We start from the raw sequence: 19840 nt of genomic DNA, 5'->3' as shown, positions 1-19840 counted from the left end.
AATTTAGTCGAAATCGATTTTGTCCCCTTCGAAGTACTCTCCATTCGTTGCTATGCACTCATTCCATCTTCTTCTCAACTGTTTAGTAAAGCACCCTTGGAAGTCCTCGGAAGTTAGGATTTTTAGTTGTCCCGTCGTTTCTTGCTTTATTGTGTCCACATCTTCCCAGTGATGTCCCCTCATCACATTTCTGCATTTTGGGGGAATAGGAAAGAGTCGCAGGGGGCGGGATCTGGCGAATTAGGGGGATGATCAAGGATCAAGGTGATTGAATTTTTTTCCAGAAACAGGGCGAACAATCAACGCTGAATGTGCAGGTGCATTGTCATGGTTAAGAAGGATCCATCCATCCATCGCCCTGAGTCTAATTTGGTCGCACGCGATCTCTCAAACGCTTTACGAAAACTGTAAGGTAGAACACTCAGCATTTACTGTTTGTCCTTCAGGAAGAAATTCATGATTCGCAACCCCTCGACACCAAAGAAAACCGGGAGCATGACTTTGATTTTCGATCGACTTTTTCTTGATTTTTTGGTTTGATTTAATCCACTTGAAAAGGAATGTATTCTTCATAGCATTATCACCGTAAACAGCTATCAACATTTCAGTAATTTATTGATAAATTTTACCGCACTTCACAAAGAACAAGATGTTGAGTCGTACATCTTGGAGCTTTCCGTATGATTCTCGGAAGACCCTTCGAAACGATTCCGCGTGCGAGATATTCTTGGATCCGAGTCGCGCGACTCCGCCATTGGGATTTATTTTGTTTTTTTTTGTTTTTTAACCCGGCCACTCCGCCGGAATCGCGACGCCTATCTCATAAGTCTCCCAAGGGCTGGGTTGTTTGTCGGGGGAATCACATCAGGCCTTTTGGCAGCGTCTTGTCTTCAATGTTCGTTTCCGACGCTTATGAGTTCACTCGCCGCCGAAACTCTAAATTCTTCCTTACTGCTTTTTATCGAGCTGGAACTCTGCCTAAATCCGGCGCCACGGGCGGACACTCGACTAGGATCTAACTTGAGATCGAGAGGCAAAGGAGAAGGGGGGGTGGGGTTCCCCTGGCAATTATTCCGCCGGATTGTGTGACCTCCTGGATTCGCGAGTTCGACTTTAGAAGTTTTGGGGTAATCTTCCCTAAGCCCGAGTAGAGAGGCCATCTTGGCCAATTTCTCTCCAAAATACTACCCAAAACGTGAACTGCCCGCCTTCTCTAGTTCATTTCTCCCTCCAGGAGCGAGATCACGTCTCTGGCACTTATTGTAAATGGCTACACTTGAGATTAGGCGGAATCTGCATGTACTCTCACTTCTCTTTCATAACAAAAGTAATTATCTTCCCAATAATCTGATAAACTTGTCCTCATTAATGGTATGCACAGTTCCATCAACACCAGGGGAAATGATATCAACTTAATACCTCGACACGGCACAGTAACTTACAGCAAATATTTTAATGTAACAGCCTGTAGACTCTGGAACACCTAATGCCTAAGGATATACTACCTTGATCAAATATTTCCCGGAATTTATTCAGAAAATTAAAAATACAAGTTTATTCATCTAAATCTATATTGTCCCCTTCAAAGTAATCCCCATCGACTGCAACACACTTATGCCAGCGCTTGATCCAATCCTCGAAACATTTTTTATATTCGGTTTTCGGTATGTCCATCAGTGCTTCCTGCGATTTTTCCATTACTTCCTCTCGGCTGCTAAAACGCGTTCCCCGTAATGGTTTTTTAACTCGATTGAACAGAAAGAAGTCACAGGGAGCCAAATCAGGTGAATTCGGTGGCTGTTGGATGGTATTTGTTGCATTTTTCGTCAAAAAATTACGAATAATGATAGCACTGTGCGACGGTGCGTTATCATGGTGCAAAATCCACGAGTTTTCTGCCCACATTTCTGGTCTCTTTCGGCGAATTGCTTCACGCAAACGTCTCATAACGCCCAAATAATACTCTTTGTTTACTGTCTGGCCTTCTGGCAAAAATTCATGATGCACTACACCGTTGTAATCCATGAAAACCGTCAGCATTGCCTTCTTTTTTGACTGAAAACGACGTGGTTTTTTTGGTCTCGGCTCATTTGGTGAACGCCATTCACTTGCCTGATGTCTGGATTGCGTGTCGTACTCATAAACCCACGTCTCGTCTCCAGTAATGATCCTTTTGATGAATGTGGGATCGGATTCAGCCTCGCAAATCATGTCTTTTGCGACGTCAACACGGTCTCTTTTTTGCATGAAATTGAGGTCTTTTGGCATGCTACACGACGGAAACCCAAATCATTAACCACAATGTCTTGGGCGGATCCATAGGCAATGTTCAAGTCCTCCGCTATTTCTCTGATGGTTAATTTGCGGTTATTGACCAACATTTCTTTTACTTTATCAATTTTTTCACCGACTTTCGATGTCGATGGTCTGCCACTGCGTTCATCATCTTCGATTGACTCACGACCACTTCTGAACCGCTCGTGCCACTGGTAAACGACCGTTTTTTTTAGAGAATCGTTGCCGAAACACTTTTCCAACATTTCCAACGTCCGTGCGCCACTAAATCCGTTTTTTACGCAAAATTTAATACAAGTTCGTTGTTGCAAATTTAAATCCATTTCTGCAATTGTAAAAAATCGCCAACACACACAGAGATAGATGTACTCTTGGCTACGTAACTTTTGCAAATGTCAAGTTATGACACTAAGATTTAAAGGGAATATCAACAACAGATGTACCAATTTAACAAAAAAAACAGAACTCAAATCGGAACGATGGGAGCGCCACACGGTGGTTATTCCGGGAACTTTTTGATCAAGGTAGTATATTGCCAGTCACCCACTTCATCCAAAAACAGACACACTAAAATGGATGCACCTGACGAAAACACTTCTCCGTAAATTTACTCCTATGCAGAGATAGATATCATCTCAATTTCTCTTTACCTTCCCCATTTGTGACCATCAACTTCACCTGGCTTTAAAACATATGATATCTTATTTTGATTAATTATGTGTGTTTGTATATTCATACATATTTATTGCAGTGTCCTCCATTGTAAATGCTATTTTATATGTACAACCAAATTGTATTGTACTGTACTTCACACTGTTACAATTATTGTACGTTATTTATTTTATTTTTTTAAACTATCTTGCAGGATTTTCGCCGGTTTTTTTCTTTGCGGGTGTTTTCCTGCGTGGGTTTTTATGTCTGAATTCCATAGAAATTACATATTGTATTACTAATTTATATATGTATGTGTGTGTGTATATATATATATATATATATATATATATATATATATATATATATATATATATATATATATACACACACACACACGTGTGTGTGTGTATTTACCATTCTTTTCTCTTTCACTTATTTCGCTTTATATTTCCTTTTATAATCATTATTGCTGCGTACCTAACGACGGGTTAAATAGAAGAAGGGACCTCATGGTCTCAACTACGCCCGAATAAAGACGTTTATCAATCTATCTACTTTGATATTTACTCGTAAATAAACTTTCCTACGCACTTATTGAGAACCTCAGTTTACTGGTAAATTTCCGTAATCTCATGGAATGCGTCGTACATTTTTAATGACAGGGTGTGGTAGTCTTCGCCATTAGAACTGATCTTTGCATTCCAGGCTCCATTGACCTCGCGTCAGCTGACTACGCGAAAGGGCAGGCATTCGCCAGGAACAAGAGGGAGGATCTACTTTCGCATTTCGCGAACGATTAATCAGAGATCTATGGACGCTTCGAGGTGAGTGGGAATGCCGCGGGCCACTCAGTGCGGCCGCTTGGATTTCTTCTCCTCAGCAGATAAATGACGAAGGCTGCGCGTTGGAAAAAGGCCTGACGTCATGCGTGAGACTTTCAGTCTGGTACGGTCACATCCGCAGTCGTTGGGATGACCGCATGCACTTACTGATACCCCAATGGCCATGGGCCTAATCGTCCTGTTATGCACACCTTTCTTGTATTCCTCCAAAGGCGACCGACCTTGAGTGCCTTTCAATATCGTAAGACGCATTTTCGTGATTAAATATACTCGCGTAGGTATAATGTGCATATGTAGGCATATATACAATGGTTATAAGGCCGCCAGGTAGGCTTACAAAATATTAATTGCCATTTCATTTATCGCCAAGAGTAAAAAATGTTTTTTAGGAAAAGTAGATCGTAATTTAGATCTTGTCAGCGCGGTACGACATATCATGAGACAAATCAATTCGAGTCCTCAATATTCTCACCACATGCCACGACATTCGCTCGGTAGCCCACAGCGGGTATCGGAGAGTCGGAGTAATTTAGAAAAAAGAGAGAAATAACCATCAAAAAGCGTGTTGGGTTTTGGACTCCTTTACCGTTTTATACGCTTGAACTTCTAAAGTACAGCAACAAATATAAAATCCGCGGAAAGAAAAGCGAAAGGGTGAAGCACTCCGCAGAGTTGAGGACATCGCGAGAGATGACCGGTTAAACTTTGGGAAAACAAGCGAAGGAGGCTCTGCGCAACCACCATCCTCCTATGACGAGTCTTTTTAGCGCCGTACGTCGATATACGAGAGAGAGAAAGAGGGAACTTGTGGAAAGAGCAAATGCTATCGCCATTTAAACGCGGAGAGGCAAAAGTCGTGTCGGGAAACGCAGGGGCTGCCAGGGTGGAATGGGGGATGGCCTTATATAACAACTGAACGCGAGACTGCGAAGGGAAAACTTCCGCCTAAGCATAGAAAGCGCCGCGAGTGATGTCTGCGCACGAGGACAAACCACGGTGGTTATTAAATAGCTGTAATTAATTAAGGGATAAATAATATCCCATTAAGGGGAGATAGAAACAATAAAAATGAATTACAATTAGTATTAACTATTACCAATAAAATGCTGTTTACACGGCGGGAATCGGAAAGATTATTCTAACAAGAAATATCTATTTTACAAGAAATAACCGCAAAAAAGTGATCTGAAGAGAAAAAATGACCGATGTTTACTCAGATATATCACTTTGATGACAACTGGTTCGTTCCAGTATTAAAAACTTCTAATTTAACGAAAGTGTGCACTGTACAATACTTTTGAGTTACGTACATACATAATCAGATCTGCAAACTTGAGAACCGGGAATCTTGATAGTGCGAACTATCTCATTAGCACATGAACTTTAGAGAATTTTATTCAGACCTTTCAGCCATTGAACTAGGCTCGGATGGTGCCGTTGTCATCGAAATATAAGTTTGCGCGTGGGTGAAAATGGAAAAAAATTCCAAAATTTAAGTCTGAAATTTCGATTTCCCGAAAATTGTTCCTTTACAAATGAACTTTAACCACCGACACGCCGTCAAATATCGTGGTATCTACACACCAGAGGCTGTTGTGCACAAACACGGCTCAAAAGCCCTGCGAAATCGTCCATGGGCACCTTTTCTAATCTTTTCCATGTCCACATCAACATGCCGCCCTCAATGGTGCCCCGAATGTCGTGTGGCCCCCCAATTCCGCACTCCCTCCCTCACCTTCGTTCACTCAAAGACTTCCATACGTTTGATAACGAGAGATCTGTTCTCGGCGCACAACGCCCTTCCGTGTCACCTCACCCAACACAAACTCGCTCACACTAACATTTGTTCGCAGCTCTCGTGTGTGCCCAACTCGTTCCCAACACCTAACTTCGAAGGCGTCGAGTTCTTCCTCCGTTCTCCAAGGACTCAAATTTAGCACCGACATAAGGAAACAACACGCAGAAACTATTTTTTTTAATTCTTCAACAATATATGCGAATATTTTTTGTCGTAAATTTGTATTTTTTCGTACTGAGACACTTTTTAACATTAATATTATTCTTTCGAAGCCTAATGTAAATCACAATGAGCGATGATTTGGCGAAGAGTGTGATAGAGGGATGGACGTTGGGTGAACGAAAAGACAAGTTGCCTTCCTCGTTCGTTTTTCGAACGAGGGAGAAAAAGATTATCTTTGTCGTACGGGAAAGGCGGTAGGAATGCGGAGTTAACTTATGGAAGTGCAATGACTCAGAGCCACAGCACAGGAGTGGAGGCAGTGCCTCTAAACCAATCAAAAGCTAAGCAGAAGACCAGCATCGCCCTCTTTCTTTTATCTTTTTTTGCCCTCGGCATCAATTGGTGTCATTAGACGACTGGACCAATTTCATTAAAATCCAGTTTAATTAATATTATCATCTTACATCATGGTAATCACAATTGATTTCCGTCGCACTGGAGCCTACTCGGAAGCCAGAAGGCGAGGTAGAAAAAGAAAATAGCTGCCCACATGGAAGGAGTGATTTTCACACGCCATGTGGCTCTCCGGACATCCCTATCAATGGAACTCTGCACTCGTCCATAAAATCAACTCAATTTTGGCTGATCTTACGTCCTCACGGATAAGATGAATCACGTTTCTGCCTTCAGATTAAGAATAAAAACTAAAAAGGTCTGTTTGACAGAGACTAAGGCTTGGCTTGACTTCTCACAATGGAACCTAAAAAATGACAATCAACGGAGCCTTCATTTTAATAACCCTATAAAGCTGAAATAACGAGAGTACCCAAAGCCATGTATTTCTATGAAGTGAAAACGAGCCGAAACCACGCCCCCAATCCATAAAAATACGAAATAAAATTTTATGGCCATTTCCGCTCCTTTCCTCGGAGTTGTGTGGCTCGGTCCTAGCGAAAGATTCACGTCAAAACGAAGAAGACAAAAACTGACAAATGAATCAAAAAACAGGAAATGGGCAAGTTTTAAGCTTCCTCGTTTATAATAGATAAGTTATGTGCTGTTTCGGATGCTCTCGGCATATTTGGAAGACCTCGGAAAGAATGGCGAAGAGAGGGCAATCCATCGGAGTGTGTGTGTCCACCGTCGAAAGCCATAGGGGTGACCAACGCTGACCTCACATTCGTCACTGACAAATAGTTGAAGAGCTTCAACAAAAAAATGTAACTTCGTCAAACCAAATAAAATAACAGCGAATGCATGCTTCGCGCGGTACAACGTTCAATAAACTTAGTGATCAGACAGATCCGTCGGGAACAGCAAAACAAAAAAAGAAGATTGTAATCATTTGAGAATGACATTTTCATCAGCATCTACGTAAATGATACCCCGCCGCACGCCACGAGGACGTGTGGCACGGGGTGCTAGGTCACCCCGTGCCACACGTCTCATACCTTCCCCTCATAGGTCACCTCTCATACCTTATCATTCTATTTTTGGGAAATTCGATCAGTGAAATATGATATTACCCGCTGCCTGGGTCACGACGCGCACGCGCAAGAAAAGCGATTTCTTGCATTAATGCTCGGAAGTCGTTTTTCCCAACTTCTCTCACTGTGGTCTCGTCAACCAATATAGTCCAATGAAATCATCCCTTCAGAGTAAGCATTAAGATCAAACAACTTGCGCATAAAAGTAATGATAGCATTCACTGACACTATAATAGATAATAATGTAATTGTTAAAGCGGTGCATATCGTCTTCGTGCTTTTTCCGGCCCCAAAATCAGACTATCCAACGATAATGCGACGGTTTCTCTTCGCTCGCTACGATCATTAAAAAAAGGTAGATTTAGCCTACACCCTGCATCATCATTTAAAATGTAGACCCTCCTGCTGTGCAGCGAAAGCGAGGTGGAAGTCCAGTGGTTAGATCGCTTGACAACTGATCGGAGGACCCGGGTTTGATGCCCGGGCACGCCCATCTTGATCCTCGGCTTCACCCTATCTGTGCTATTTTTTTAAGGCATCAGATCTTCCCGAGAAATCACAGGCGATTCGGGGAATTGAACTGCTCCCCCCCCTTACCCTGTTAATGCGTGGATTTCACACGCTGTACGGGGCTTAGTACTCGCGTCTTATCCTCACCTATCAAACAGACCTCCGGGTCGATTACTGGGGTCTACGTGGGGATTCCCAACGGCGCATCCAGGGTCCAACGAACGAGCGAGGGACCCCCCCCCCAACTATCCTATAAATTGTCCATTCCAATTCCCAAAAATTGACGCGTGCCTAAAGTACTTCCCCCATATTAAATCAGCTGTTTACCATCACTTCTTTGTCACTTGGTCCGCCAATCAAAAGCACCCTCACAAAATTCAGAGGCGCATGGATTTCTTTTCTTATAAATTCATTACGGCACTTTTTTAAACCAATGCTAACACGGATATACGGACAACAAGGATAAACTAGGTCGAGGGTCGAATATTATAAAGCGCCAGGCAAGACACGTCCCCTGTCGACCGGACTGGACACCCGTTTCCTCAGGGTTTCCCATCAGATCGGAGCCGGACGTGTCGAGTGCCGACACCAAACCACGTTCGGTCCATTTGGGCTCCAGAAAATGAATCCACCACTAGTTTCCCGTTATCGCCTTTGTCGGCCGAAAAGTTAACTGCGATCAAATAATATCTATGTTAACATTTTTAAAGTTGCGGAAAGTAACGGATGGCCACCAAAATGAAGACAATTGACGCTCAGTATCTTCAACAGAGGCGAGCGAATGTTTCTTTCATTTGGTCCCGCCTGGGGGTAATCAACCCGGAGTCGTCCTTGACTCAAACCGGTTCGACGACTGATAACTAATTGCAGACGATGAATGGTGATCCATGAGTCCACGAATGTCCGCATAATTACATTTCATGACATTTTTAGAAGTGCTAACAGGAATGAGGAGCGGAGGGAATTGTGGATGGGGAGATTCGACGGAGGCCCTTCATTACGTCATTAGAGAGAGGACGTCTGGAGAGGGACGGGAGGAGAGGGCCCGGAAGGGAAGGGGGAAGGGATTAGACTATTTCGCACGGATTGAAGGACTCATCAGCGACCGAAGGAGACGACATCGCGGGCCCCAAGGCCTTGCGGCGACGCCAAGAATGACCCCTCAAGGCGCACGTGGGTGGTCCAAAAGAACTATCAGATGATGCGTACCACGTGGACTTGCTCTGGTGTACCCTGGGCCCTACCTGCCATCTCATCCCTCCTGAAAACCTTATTCAATCTCCCTTCGTCTTCCCCACGTGCCTTCAAATCAGCTTCCCCCCGCCCACCCACCTTCTCTGCATCTTAGAATTTCGCCAAGTAAATTAACTTACTTAGACACACACACACACTCGCTCGCGCAAACGACCACATCTTTTCCCTCCTCCTCATACCCTCGATTGCCATCTGAAAACGTTTCGGGCGAGTCGCGGACTCGAGGAGAGGTTCTCGTCGTATTGCTGGAAAGCTTTCTCGCGCCGACTTCTTCGCCAACGTAAGCATCCCGAAGAGTAAACGAGAGGAAAAGGAAAGTAAAAAACGTCCTTTGAGAAGGGATCGCAATAAGAAACGAACAAAATGACAGCGCGCGGAGTGGATGGGTCCTCGCGAAGGGGGGCACCTCTTCGGTGTCGGTTGGGCAGGCCGGTTCCCCCCGACTCTGGGGCCGAGGAAATAAAAGAAGGAAGGATCCCGAACGCACCGGGCCGAGGCGAGAGATTGACCCGAAGCACGGTCGCAGACCCGGGGCAATCGCCCGGCCTTCGCCGACGAGCGCCCGTCCCGCCCCACCGGCGGGCGCTTGAGTGACCAAACGCGTAGCGCGGACACTTCCGAGGGACCGGGTGGCCCAAAATACGAAGTCTCTCGCTTGGTGTTTTGAATGAATTCCGAAATTTATCGTTTCCCTCGTTCGTTGCCGTTGCTCGTCGGTTGTCGTTGACATTGTTGGCTGGGGCATCGCGATGTTTGCCGCTCGTGCAGTACGACTCACGGCATCGAGTGATTGGTACGGCTCCAACTCAAAAGATTAACACAAGCTTTCCGGTCACTTTAATTCCTTCAGGGCGCAATGTGAAAGGACCGGTTCTCACGCACATCCACGATTCCTAAGATTAAGAAGGTACGCTACCCACAGTGTAAACCGCCATTCGGGAGTTTTACGTGGCGGCAAACACGTCCGCCAGGAAATACTCGAAATTATACGTCGCAGTAGATTATTTTTTCTTGCATCCTTATTTTTGTTTGATGGAAATTTTTCTTAATGGTTGAAAGGTGAAAACTGTTGTCGAATAGCACTTGGGTTGTCTCATGAATGGTTTGACCGCCTTTTTAACCCCACTTCTATTCCAAGATCCATCTCTGTTCGGTGCACATTAGACGTTGATTGGTGGAATCTCACCAGCAAGAATGAGGACCGTCCTAAGGCCAGCCGACGCCCCGACCGCCGAAACATCCCTTCCCCGCTCCCTCGCCACGCGGGAAGAGCAATCGTCTCCTCCGGATGACGGCCGAACCCCCGTCGGCTTGGTAATCGACACCTTGGCCTGATCATAAAGGCCACCAACATTGGAAACCAAAATTAGCCAACGATCAACAATGATTGGAGTGAAAGGAAATCTTTGCTGTGATTTGGGTCTGCTTCGTCGAACACGGTCGAATCAGACGCAAACACATACATTCGCAGCTGAAATTCGCCTCTACGGAGCTCAATACCTTGAAAATGACCACGCAGTCGAAGCCTGTGCCGGAGTGAAAGGAATGTGGGCAATAAAACATGGGCTGTCCTTACGTAAGACCATCAACTACGTAATTCTTTATGGGGGAGGGAATGATTCACTTCATTGAGTCTACTTGCGGAAGCAGTTTCGGTGGTCGGAGAGAATCTTACGTAAGTTCCATTATCGCATCTTTTTAGCTACATTCTTGATGGAGATCACATTTTCTCTACCAATTCATCACCAAATCATACATCATTCTAATACTCACAAATGTGTCGCAGTACAATTTTTTACGCCTGTTAATCAATTGTTAAAAGAAGGTCCACGTTTTTTGTTCCACGTTTCTATAATGCCACCACTAAAATGATTCTTTCGTTCACATTCATTTTTTCAGTGAAAATATTTCATTTAACTAACTAATCGGCGGTGGCAGCGAATAAGGCTTTCGTGGCGCCTGAATGTGTTTTTTATTCCTTTTTTTAAAGGTGTCCGTTTGATACACATATTACCTGACCACAGCGCCGGTAGATATGCCAGAGGGGGTAGTGTACCCGTTCCCCTCAAACGGGAGAATCTTATGCGTCCTCGCGAATGGGAAAGGGACAAACGAAGCCCAAAACGATGCTGGACGCAGTTTAGGCGGGGGGGAGGGGTCCTTTGGGTCCCTCCAATTGACGACGTACTCTCTCATCGCGGTCGACCGGCCGTGGGTCAGCGATGAAACGGAAGAGCAAGATGGCGGGCCGTCCTCTGCCAAAACAATAATCAACGAGCAGCAAGTTACCTCTACGCGATGCGAGTTCCTTTGACCTTTGACGACAATACCAACGGAAATCCCACCAAGCGGACTCATTGGCTGCGCAGTCACGTGCTCCCGCGTAAGATAATACGCGTATGTGCAGAAATATCACCTTCTAAAGTCAAGTAGCTATCTTTATTGCTTGTGTGTCACCTGGTGTCAAGACAAAACTGCTTGGCTAGCAGGACCACGATGAATGTTCAATTTATATTGCTGTTGTACGAGGTAATGAAGTTTGCCAGTAAATGTATTTTGTCTTGAAATGTTCTGCTGTATGTTATGAATAAAGGAAGCATTTGCAAAAGTCAATTGATATTTTGTTGTGACCATCTTCCACAGAACCGTGCACTGAAGTGTGCATGAGAATGCGTGCGGAATACTTGGTGACCTTGGAATGACTGTTTGAGAAGTCATGCGTGAAAGTAATCGCTCGACTCTCGTTTGAACCCCACTCCCGAGGAAGCCTCACAAAAGCATTCGAGTAACCATTAATTAGGAACCATAGTATTCAAGTGGAACAGAGGATGTGGCGAGCGGGACACAAATTATGAAATAAGAGGGTTCAGTGCTAACTACGGTACATCAAGTTAGATGTTTGGGGGTAGTTATAACACAACGCCTTTCATAGGGAGCACATATCTGGACAATGTGCGGATCAGCTTTGAAAAAAACTCAGCTTCATTAAACGGGAGGCGGGGAAGTGTAATGAGAATGGAAAAATTTAATTTGCTATAGTCAGACATAATTTGGAATATGCCGTCGCAAGTATTTGGGATGCTTGGGAGAAAGTTCGGCTAAAAGAATTAGATCAAGTCCAGAGAAAATCCGCCAGATTCGTCAAAATTTGTCACGATAAGAAGGCGAGTGTGAGAGGCCTTTTAGGGGAATTAGGCCGGGAGCCAATTGAGATGCGAAGAGAACAAGCGAAACTTAGACTTTTAACGTGGCTCAGAACAAACGAGTTTAACGATGACACATATAGGGAATTATTATGGCCCAACACTACTTGGGTAGATCAGGCCACAAAAATAAAATAAGGGAGATAGATCCCAGTACAAATGGATACAAATACTCATTCTTTACCCGGACAATCAAAAATCACAATTATAGGGAAACAAAGTCACCACAGAAATATTAAAGACATTCAGTTTACAAGTCAGGATAAGACTAAATGTTGCATAAGGTATATTCGCAGGTGCATATGTATGCTAGCTGATAGTACATGTGTTTGCATGCGTGTGAGTTATACAGGTTTTCGCACGAATATATACGACTTTGTGACTGTAGTTTTATTCTCTATTACAGGTCACCTAACATCCCCCGCCGTACTCGGCGGGGGATGTTAGGTGACCACCTACTTTCTCGGTATTATGTGTATGGGGATGAAGTGATTTAAAAATTAGTGGCTTATCATAAGTGGCTGGCGAAAACAATCATTGATTGTACGCATCGTAGTAAGATGTGTCACGTGCTACGAGCCTGTATGCTGGAGGCATGGGCTTCAGATTATTCTGCCGCGGAGCAGAGCGGCCATTAATGCTGCATAAATAAACCCTCAGCAGACGCCTTAATTCATTTCATGCCGACAATTACATCGTGCGCCTGATGACCATACCGTTATCCACGTTCCCATTTTAACGGAAATCGAGACGCTGGTCGAATGGCACGGATGGACCATTGAAAGGGCGCTCGCCCTTACGATCCGCCATTTGCAACCAGAAGAGGTTGGACTCAACGGAGAACCTCGCCACGTAAAACGCCGACGGCGCACGACACGCGAGACATTAGCATACCTCCCAAACGGGAACACCACCAACGAACGGCACCAACTTGGTTCCAAATAAAACTCGAATGGGACAGCACGGCAACAGAACAGGGTTCCCGAGGAGGACTTTTAAATTCAGAGTCTCGCCGCACCCGCGAAATACCAACGCCACCGTCGGGGTATAAGAAAGATAAACAGAACGCATTTAAAACTACGGTTTCCCTTGGCGATTGAAGAACCGCGGACGGACATCCCGAGGCCGGCGGGGCGGTCTCCCCCCCTGCGGCGAGGGGGAAGCAGGGGGGGCTGGAACGGCGGATGAGGAAACGTCCGTGCTGAGGAAACATTTAATATATCCGACGACGTCAGATCGGAGTTTGCCATTTGACGGAATAAATAAATATGAGGGCGTGTTTCCGGAGGAATCATTCCGAAAATACCGCGTGGACAGCAAAAAGAACGACACCTTTGACCTCGCGGAATGCCACAATAAATAGAACGGAGGAAGAGACTCACGAGCAAGGGATCTCGTCTCCTGCTCGATCGACCACGCCCCTCGACCTTCAATCCAAGGCGAAAGGTGAAAAAGGTTTTTACGTGGTTTAACAGATCACGAAACGCTCCGAAGTAGTAGTAGTATTTAGGGGAGGCGACCGACAGCTGAGGTCATTTGAACCATAGGGGATGGACAGGAAAGGATGACGATTGGATAGAAACCCGGCGTCGGCATTAGCCTACTCTTTACGAAAGGCGCCAAGGGGTCCGCAGCTTATCGTCCCATCCGACGGACGGTGTGCTCACTCAAAGTGCCCTCCACAAAGCACCTCTAGTAGGGATCGAGATACCCCTGAAAAATATTGAACACCGCCGGGATTTGAACCCGGGCCCTCTGGATGGGAAGCCAGTACGATAGCCACTGCTCCATCTCGATTCCCACGCTCCGAAGTATGAGCATGTTAAACATCTCGTAGGTGGTCCATCCATAATAGGACAAGGTTTGCATAAAAAAGGATCGCCAGTAATTTTTTCCCGACGCGTGCGTGAAGAACTGAATTCAGATCGTCGGTTGTTAAGTGTGCGCACAATCGTATCGATCGTATTGGCGTTGATAAAGATGGCAGAGCACACGTCATTCATCTCTGAAAATTTGGCGATGCGAAAGATCTGCGCTAAACTCGTCTTCCCGAAGATCTTTGGACGGACGACCAAAAGAACAGAGTCCAGTGTCTGATTACGAAGACCTTCTGCGACGACATCGCGACGATTCCCCAACCCCCTTACACTCCCGACTTGGCAGCAGCAAACTATTTCCTATTCCCTATAAAAGTACCTTCTCTCCCTCACAGGACACCGCCAATTGACCCTAAGTGCCGTTAAAGACGCGTACACGCGTACCCTTAATGACCTTCCAGAACCCTCCGCCTTCCAGGGAGCCTTCAAGTCGTGGAAAAGCCGCTCTGGGTGTGTCGTCGCTCAAGGGAGGGTGCGGCAACATAACTTCCATTTTTGAAATGCGCGCCAATCAGGCTGTAGAGGTCGTAGCTACGTAGGAGTGTTCTCATTCGATAGCCGGGGTTTTAAAGTTTTCCCCCACCATCCGGTCCGTCGGCATCATGCGTTGGGACAGTGAGGAGCGTGCGTTTGCCGTCGAGGCCTACTTGTCGAGCGAATGTTCTGCGATTGCAACCCAGCGGGCCGGGAAAAATCCAGAAGAAGACATAAAAGTGCGTTGAGGAGATACTGAGACTCCGCTTTATGTTGCATGTTTATGGGGAGAAATAGGGGAGGAATGTCGGATAAGGGGACAGAATGGAGGAAGGCGGAGAATCGGAGGGTGGGTGGGAGGCATGAAGAACTGAAGGAGGGTGTCATACATGGGTAATGAGAGGACGGAAAAACAAGGAGGTTCTCCATGGCAGTGTAAATTGGAAGAGGCCATTAGGGACCGTCATAACCCTATAAATACTGAGCAGATTGACGACGCAGAAAACAGCTGTGTAGTCCCGGGTGTACCCTCGGCAGTCGTACGTACTTCACTCGATTACATTCCTCTTCGGCTCTCCGTATCTCTCCTTCAGCCGCCCAAAGGGCTTTGTTTCTTCATCCCTTTACCCCGCATGCCCCCTGAACTCTCCACGCCGTATGCCACGGCCTTCAACAACCCACCTCCTTAATGTACCTCCAACACGCCCTTTGCTCCTACCCCTTCGGACTTCAACGAAATTCTAATTAAACTACTAAAATTAGTGAAATAAAAAGCAAACTTAAAAGTAAACATAATATCTTAAAAAGATAAAATTCATACGCCCAATTCTAAATCTCGAAAAGGTTTAACGGAATCCATTTTAAAAAAGGAACCACTGGACGAGCAGCAGAGGTCATCCATTAAATGACCTCGCAGTGACTAAAACATTGGACCCGGATTACGTAATATTTTGCAATGGCTTTCTAAGCCGACGCTCCGTATTCGACTTCCAAGCTAGTCGTGGAATTTTACTCGATCGTGAAATGACTGATGTTTCAGCCCCGTGCCCGCCATACTCGAGTGCGTGGTGCATTAGCAAACTGAAGGCCTGCGGGCCGCAGGGTGAGCGGGGAGGGTTAATAACCCATTCGGTCCTTCGATCAAATCTGCGAATTTAGTGAAGTAGGCTTTTGGGGAAAAAATAGGAACCATACAATTTGACGAACGAGTAAAAACAAATGAGGTGACGATAAAGATCGGAGCGCAACGGCGAAGCAACAACGACAGCGCCGAGGGAAAAAACCCGAGGAGGAAGATGGGATCGCAAATTACCGAAAAAAAAATAATTATCGACCTCGCCTTTAACTGAATGTATTCGCCGAATCGAGTAAGGGCATATAGGTTATGGGAAAACCTTATGGCAAATAAGCAGGGCCATTATTTCGTGATCATCCCTCATCCCCTTTCCGCGGAATCATTTCGAAGAAGCGAAACCGGATGGTACAAAAGTCGGGCCGGAACCTCCCCCTGGCACCAATGTCGCCGGCCGGCACGGCCCGGTCCCTCTCGTGACCCCTGCAGTCTATTTCTATCGAAGGGGAGAGGGGTGTGGAAGAGGGGGGGGTGGGGGTGGCACCCCCCTCTGAACCGTAGGAATGTAATTCTTAAGAAGGCGGAACCGCGCGCGTCCATCTACCAATCAGCGCTCCCCTCACAATATCCACTCGCTTAACTGCTCCAATGATTGGCTCGTTAGGACGCCCCTACCGCCGCGGACGAGAATCATCGTAAATTCTTCAAGTCATAACAATGCCATCGGAGCGAGAGTATTTATTATGTCATCCACGGGAGTAAACACGCGTGCTATTGCGGACACAAGATTCTTCTGCTTTCGTGTTGGTCTTCCGGTAAAGATTTGAATGTTTTGGCTGGACCTGCTGACTTGCCGACGAATAAACACAACGCAACCCCGAACACCACTGCGTATGCACGCGATAACCTGTTGAAGTGCACCAGCGCACAACAATAACACCAATGCCCGTCGTTTACTTCGCTACATTGCTCTGTGTGAAACCGGGTTGCCCAATAGACTTTCCGGTGGAAATTGATGCCTCGTTGTTTTTATCCAATATTTACGATTCCCACAAAGAGACCCGAGAGTTTATCACTCTCATAATAATTTCGTATTTATTTGGGGGGCGAATTTCGGGCCGATAAGTCCTTTAAAGAGGGAGCTGTACTGATAACTAACGACGCTTAGCTCAAGTTGCCTCGAAGTGGCAGTTGCTAAGCTCCAAAGAGATCAGACTTAAAAATAAGGAAGTAGCACAACAAAAGCATTTGTACGGAGTATGACACCACGGGTCAACCTGTGACTGACTGACTGACAGCACACCAAGGGATGACCTATGACTTTGGGGGCGGAGAGAATTAGTTGCATGTCCATGTCATGGTAGAATTTCCCCTTCTTAATTCTCAATTCTTGCATGACCTGTCTTACCACGATGAAGGCCTGTCGTGTAAATGGTTGTCATTCATTCTTATTCCCTTTTTTTAGCACGTTATTTCATATATTTTTACAAAATATTTCTCCCTTTTCCCTTCCTCTCCCATATTATTCCCTCATCGCTTACCCTTCCCAACTGGTGCACGCACCCCATGGCACATACCTTCCGTTGGATCACAAGGGATTTATGTCGATGTCGAAGGACCAGAGACCAGAATCAACACGGGAGAAGATAAGATTCGTAGGAAACCCGGTGTGGAAGGTCGAGATCAAACTATCCAAGGATGGAAATTAACGAAGAAGTACTGAGAAGGGTGGCGGAGGAAAATACAGGCTAAGAGAACCGCGGGACTCCACCTCAAAGAAGGCAGAGCAAATGCAGATGCCTTCCAGGATAGCAAAGAAATGGCTTGCAGAATACTACAGAGCAGAGAGAGAGAGGGCACGGCAGGGGAAGGACTGGGTGGTCCATCCATAATAGGACAAGGTTTGCATAAAAAAGTATCGCCAGTAATTTTTTCCCGACGCGTGCGTGAAGAACTGAATTCAGACCGTCGGTTGTTAAGTGGGCGCACAATCGTATCGATCGTATTGGCGTTGATAAAGATGGCAGAGAACACATCATTCATCTCTGAAAATTTGGCGATGCGAAAGATCTGCGCTAAACTCGTCTTCCCGAAGATCTTTGGACGGACGACCAAAAGAACAGAGTCTAGTGTCTGATTACGAAGACCTTCTGCGACGACATTGCGGCGATTCCCCAACCCCCTTACACTCCCGACTTGGCAGCAGCAAACTATTTCCTATTCCCTATAAAAGTACCTTCTCTCCCTCACAGGACACCGCCAATTGACCCTAAGTGCCGTTAAAGACGCTTACACGCGTACCCTTAATGACCTTCCGGAACCCTCCGCCTTCCAGGGAGCCTTCAAGTCGTGGAAAAGCCGCTCTGGGTGTGTCGTCGCTCAAGGGAGGGTGCGGCAACATAACTTCCATTTTTGAAATGCGCGCCAATCAGGCTGTAGAGGTCGTAGCTACGTAGGAGTGTTCTCATTCGATAGCCGGGGTTTTAAAGTTTTCCTCCCACCATCCGCTTCGTCGGCATCATGCGTTGGGACAGTGAGGAGCGTGCGTTTGCCGTCGAGGCCTACTTGTCGAGCGAATGTTCTGCGATTGCAACCCAGCGGGCCTTCCGAAATCGCTTCAATGTGGTCCCATCGTTCCCGACTGGAAATCAATTACTACATGACCCACCACATTCAGGAAAACCGTGAGTGTGGCAAGACGAAGAACTGGAGTCCCTCGGCCCATCAGATCACCTAAGAACATTGAATCAGTGAGAGTCGCCATCTTGCAATCCCCACGGCGTTCTGCGCGCAAACGTGCTCGAGCCCTTCATGACTTTCTGATCGTTCATTGAGACGACTTCTTCACGATGACCTTCATCACCATCCTTACAAGTTGGCGATTGTGCACGAACTCCCCTAACGAGACTTCAATTCTCGGATGGACGCATGAGAGGAGGCTCTTCTTGAAAACGTTCCTGAGGGCGCCATTGCGTTTTTCAGTAATTAAGCCCATTTTCATGTGAGCGGATATGGCAACAAACAGAATGTGCGCTACCGGGATGACACCAATCCCAGAGAATTGCATCAAATGCTTTTGGATTCACCTCGAGTCACGGTGTGGTGTGCAATTTCCTCAGTCGGTATTGTTGGTCCCTGGTTTTTGAAGAAAATTCAGACCGGTGTGTAATCATGTTGAAGGAATTTTTTTTCCACGACTTGAAGAACTGGACTTGGGGACATTTGTTTCCAACAGGACGGAGCAACGGCTTACGCTTCGAGAGCATCGATGGCTGTATTGAGGGAATACTTCCCGGGGCGCCTCATCTAAATAAGAGGCGATTTGGAATGGGCGGGCCGCTCCCCCGATTCGGCCCCTTGCGATTTTTTGTGGGGTTTTTTGGAATACCAGGTTTACGTCGACCGTCTAAGGACCCAAAAAGACCTGAAGGACAACATCCGGGCAGAAATTGCCAGCATATCTGCTGCTATGCTGGTAAGGGTCGTGACAAATTACAGAAATCCCCTCACTCAGTGTACTCAGGACAATGGGGGGCGTCACACCTATCTGACTATTATTTTCAAATATGGGTAAAACAAAACCATAGGTATGTATCCACTTCACCAAAAATAATAACAGGATTCTGTTTCATTAAATGGGTTTTGTTGCGTTTTGAAAAAAGGGATTAATGTTTCTGCACCCTGTACTTTGAAATGTTTTCAGTCGCTGCACGAGCAATATCCGAAATAACTCCATTTTATTTCCGTTTCTCGTTACTTTTCATACGAACCGTGTAAATAGCGAGGGGAGCGCCAGATGGGCATGGACACGTTCCACGCTTCTGAAGCGGAATCGAGCCCACCGGATCTCGTGCACAAGTCACAGGAATGGACAAGGCCATCACTCACCTGCAAAGAGGAAGAAATAAAAACATTAGCATACTCTACATTTCAAGTCAACATTGGCATTATTGCAAAGATAACAATTATTAATATAAGATGGGTGTTAGATGGATACGCAGGCTAACATAGTGGCTATTATAAGCCAATCCTCGAGCGACAAGATTGTGCCCTCAACACTTCGAAAATGAGTCCGTGAAATCCGCACTCGTCCATCAGAATCACTCTCTCCCCCCTCCATCTCACCCTCAACATTCTTCCGCCAATGTCTTCGACTTTCCATTTCCGCTCGACACCCCATGCCGTACACCCATCCACTTCCCTTCCCTCCTC

Source organism: Hetaerina americana, unplaced genomic scaffold (genome assembly GCF_022747635.1).
Source record: "Hetaerina americana unplaced genomic scaffold, ioHetAmer1.1.p SCAF_7, whole genome shotgun sequence".
NCBI classification, from domain to species: Eukaryota; Metazoa; Arthropoda; class Insecta; order Odonata; family Calopterygidae; genus Hetaerina; species Hetaerina americana.
This window is presented reverse-complemented; position numbering follows the sequence as displayed.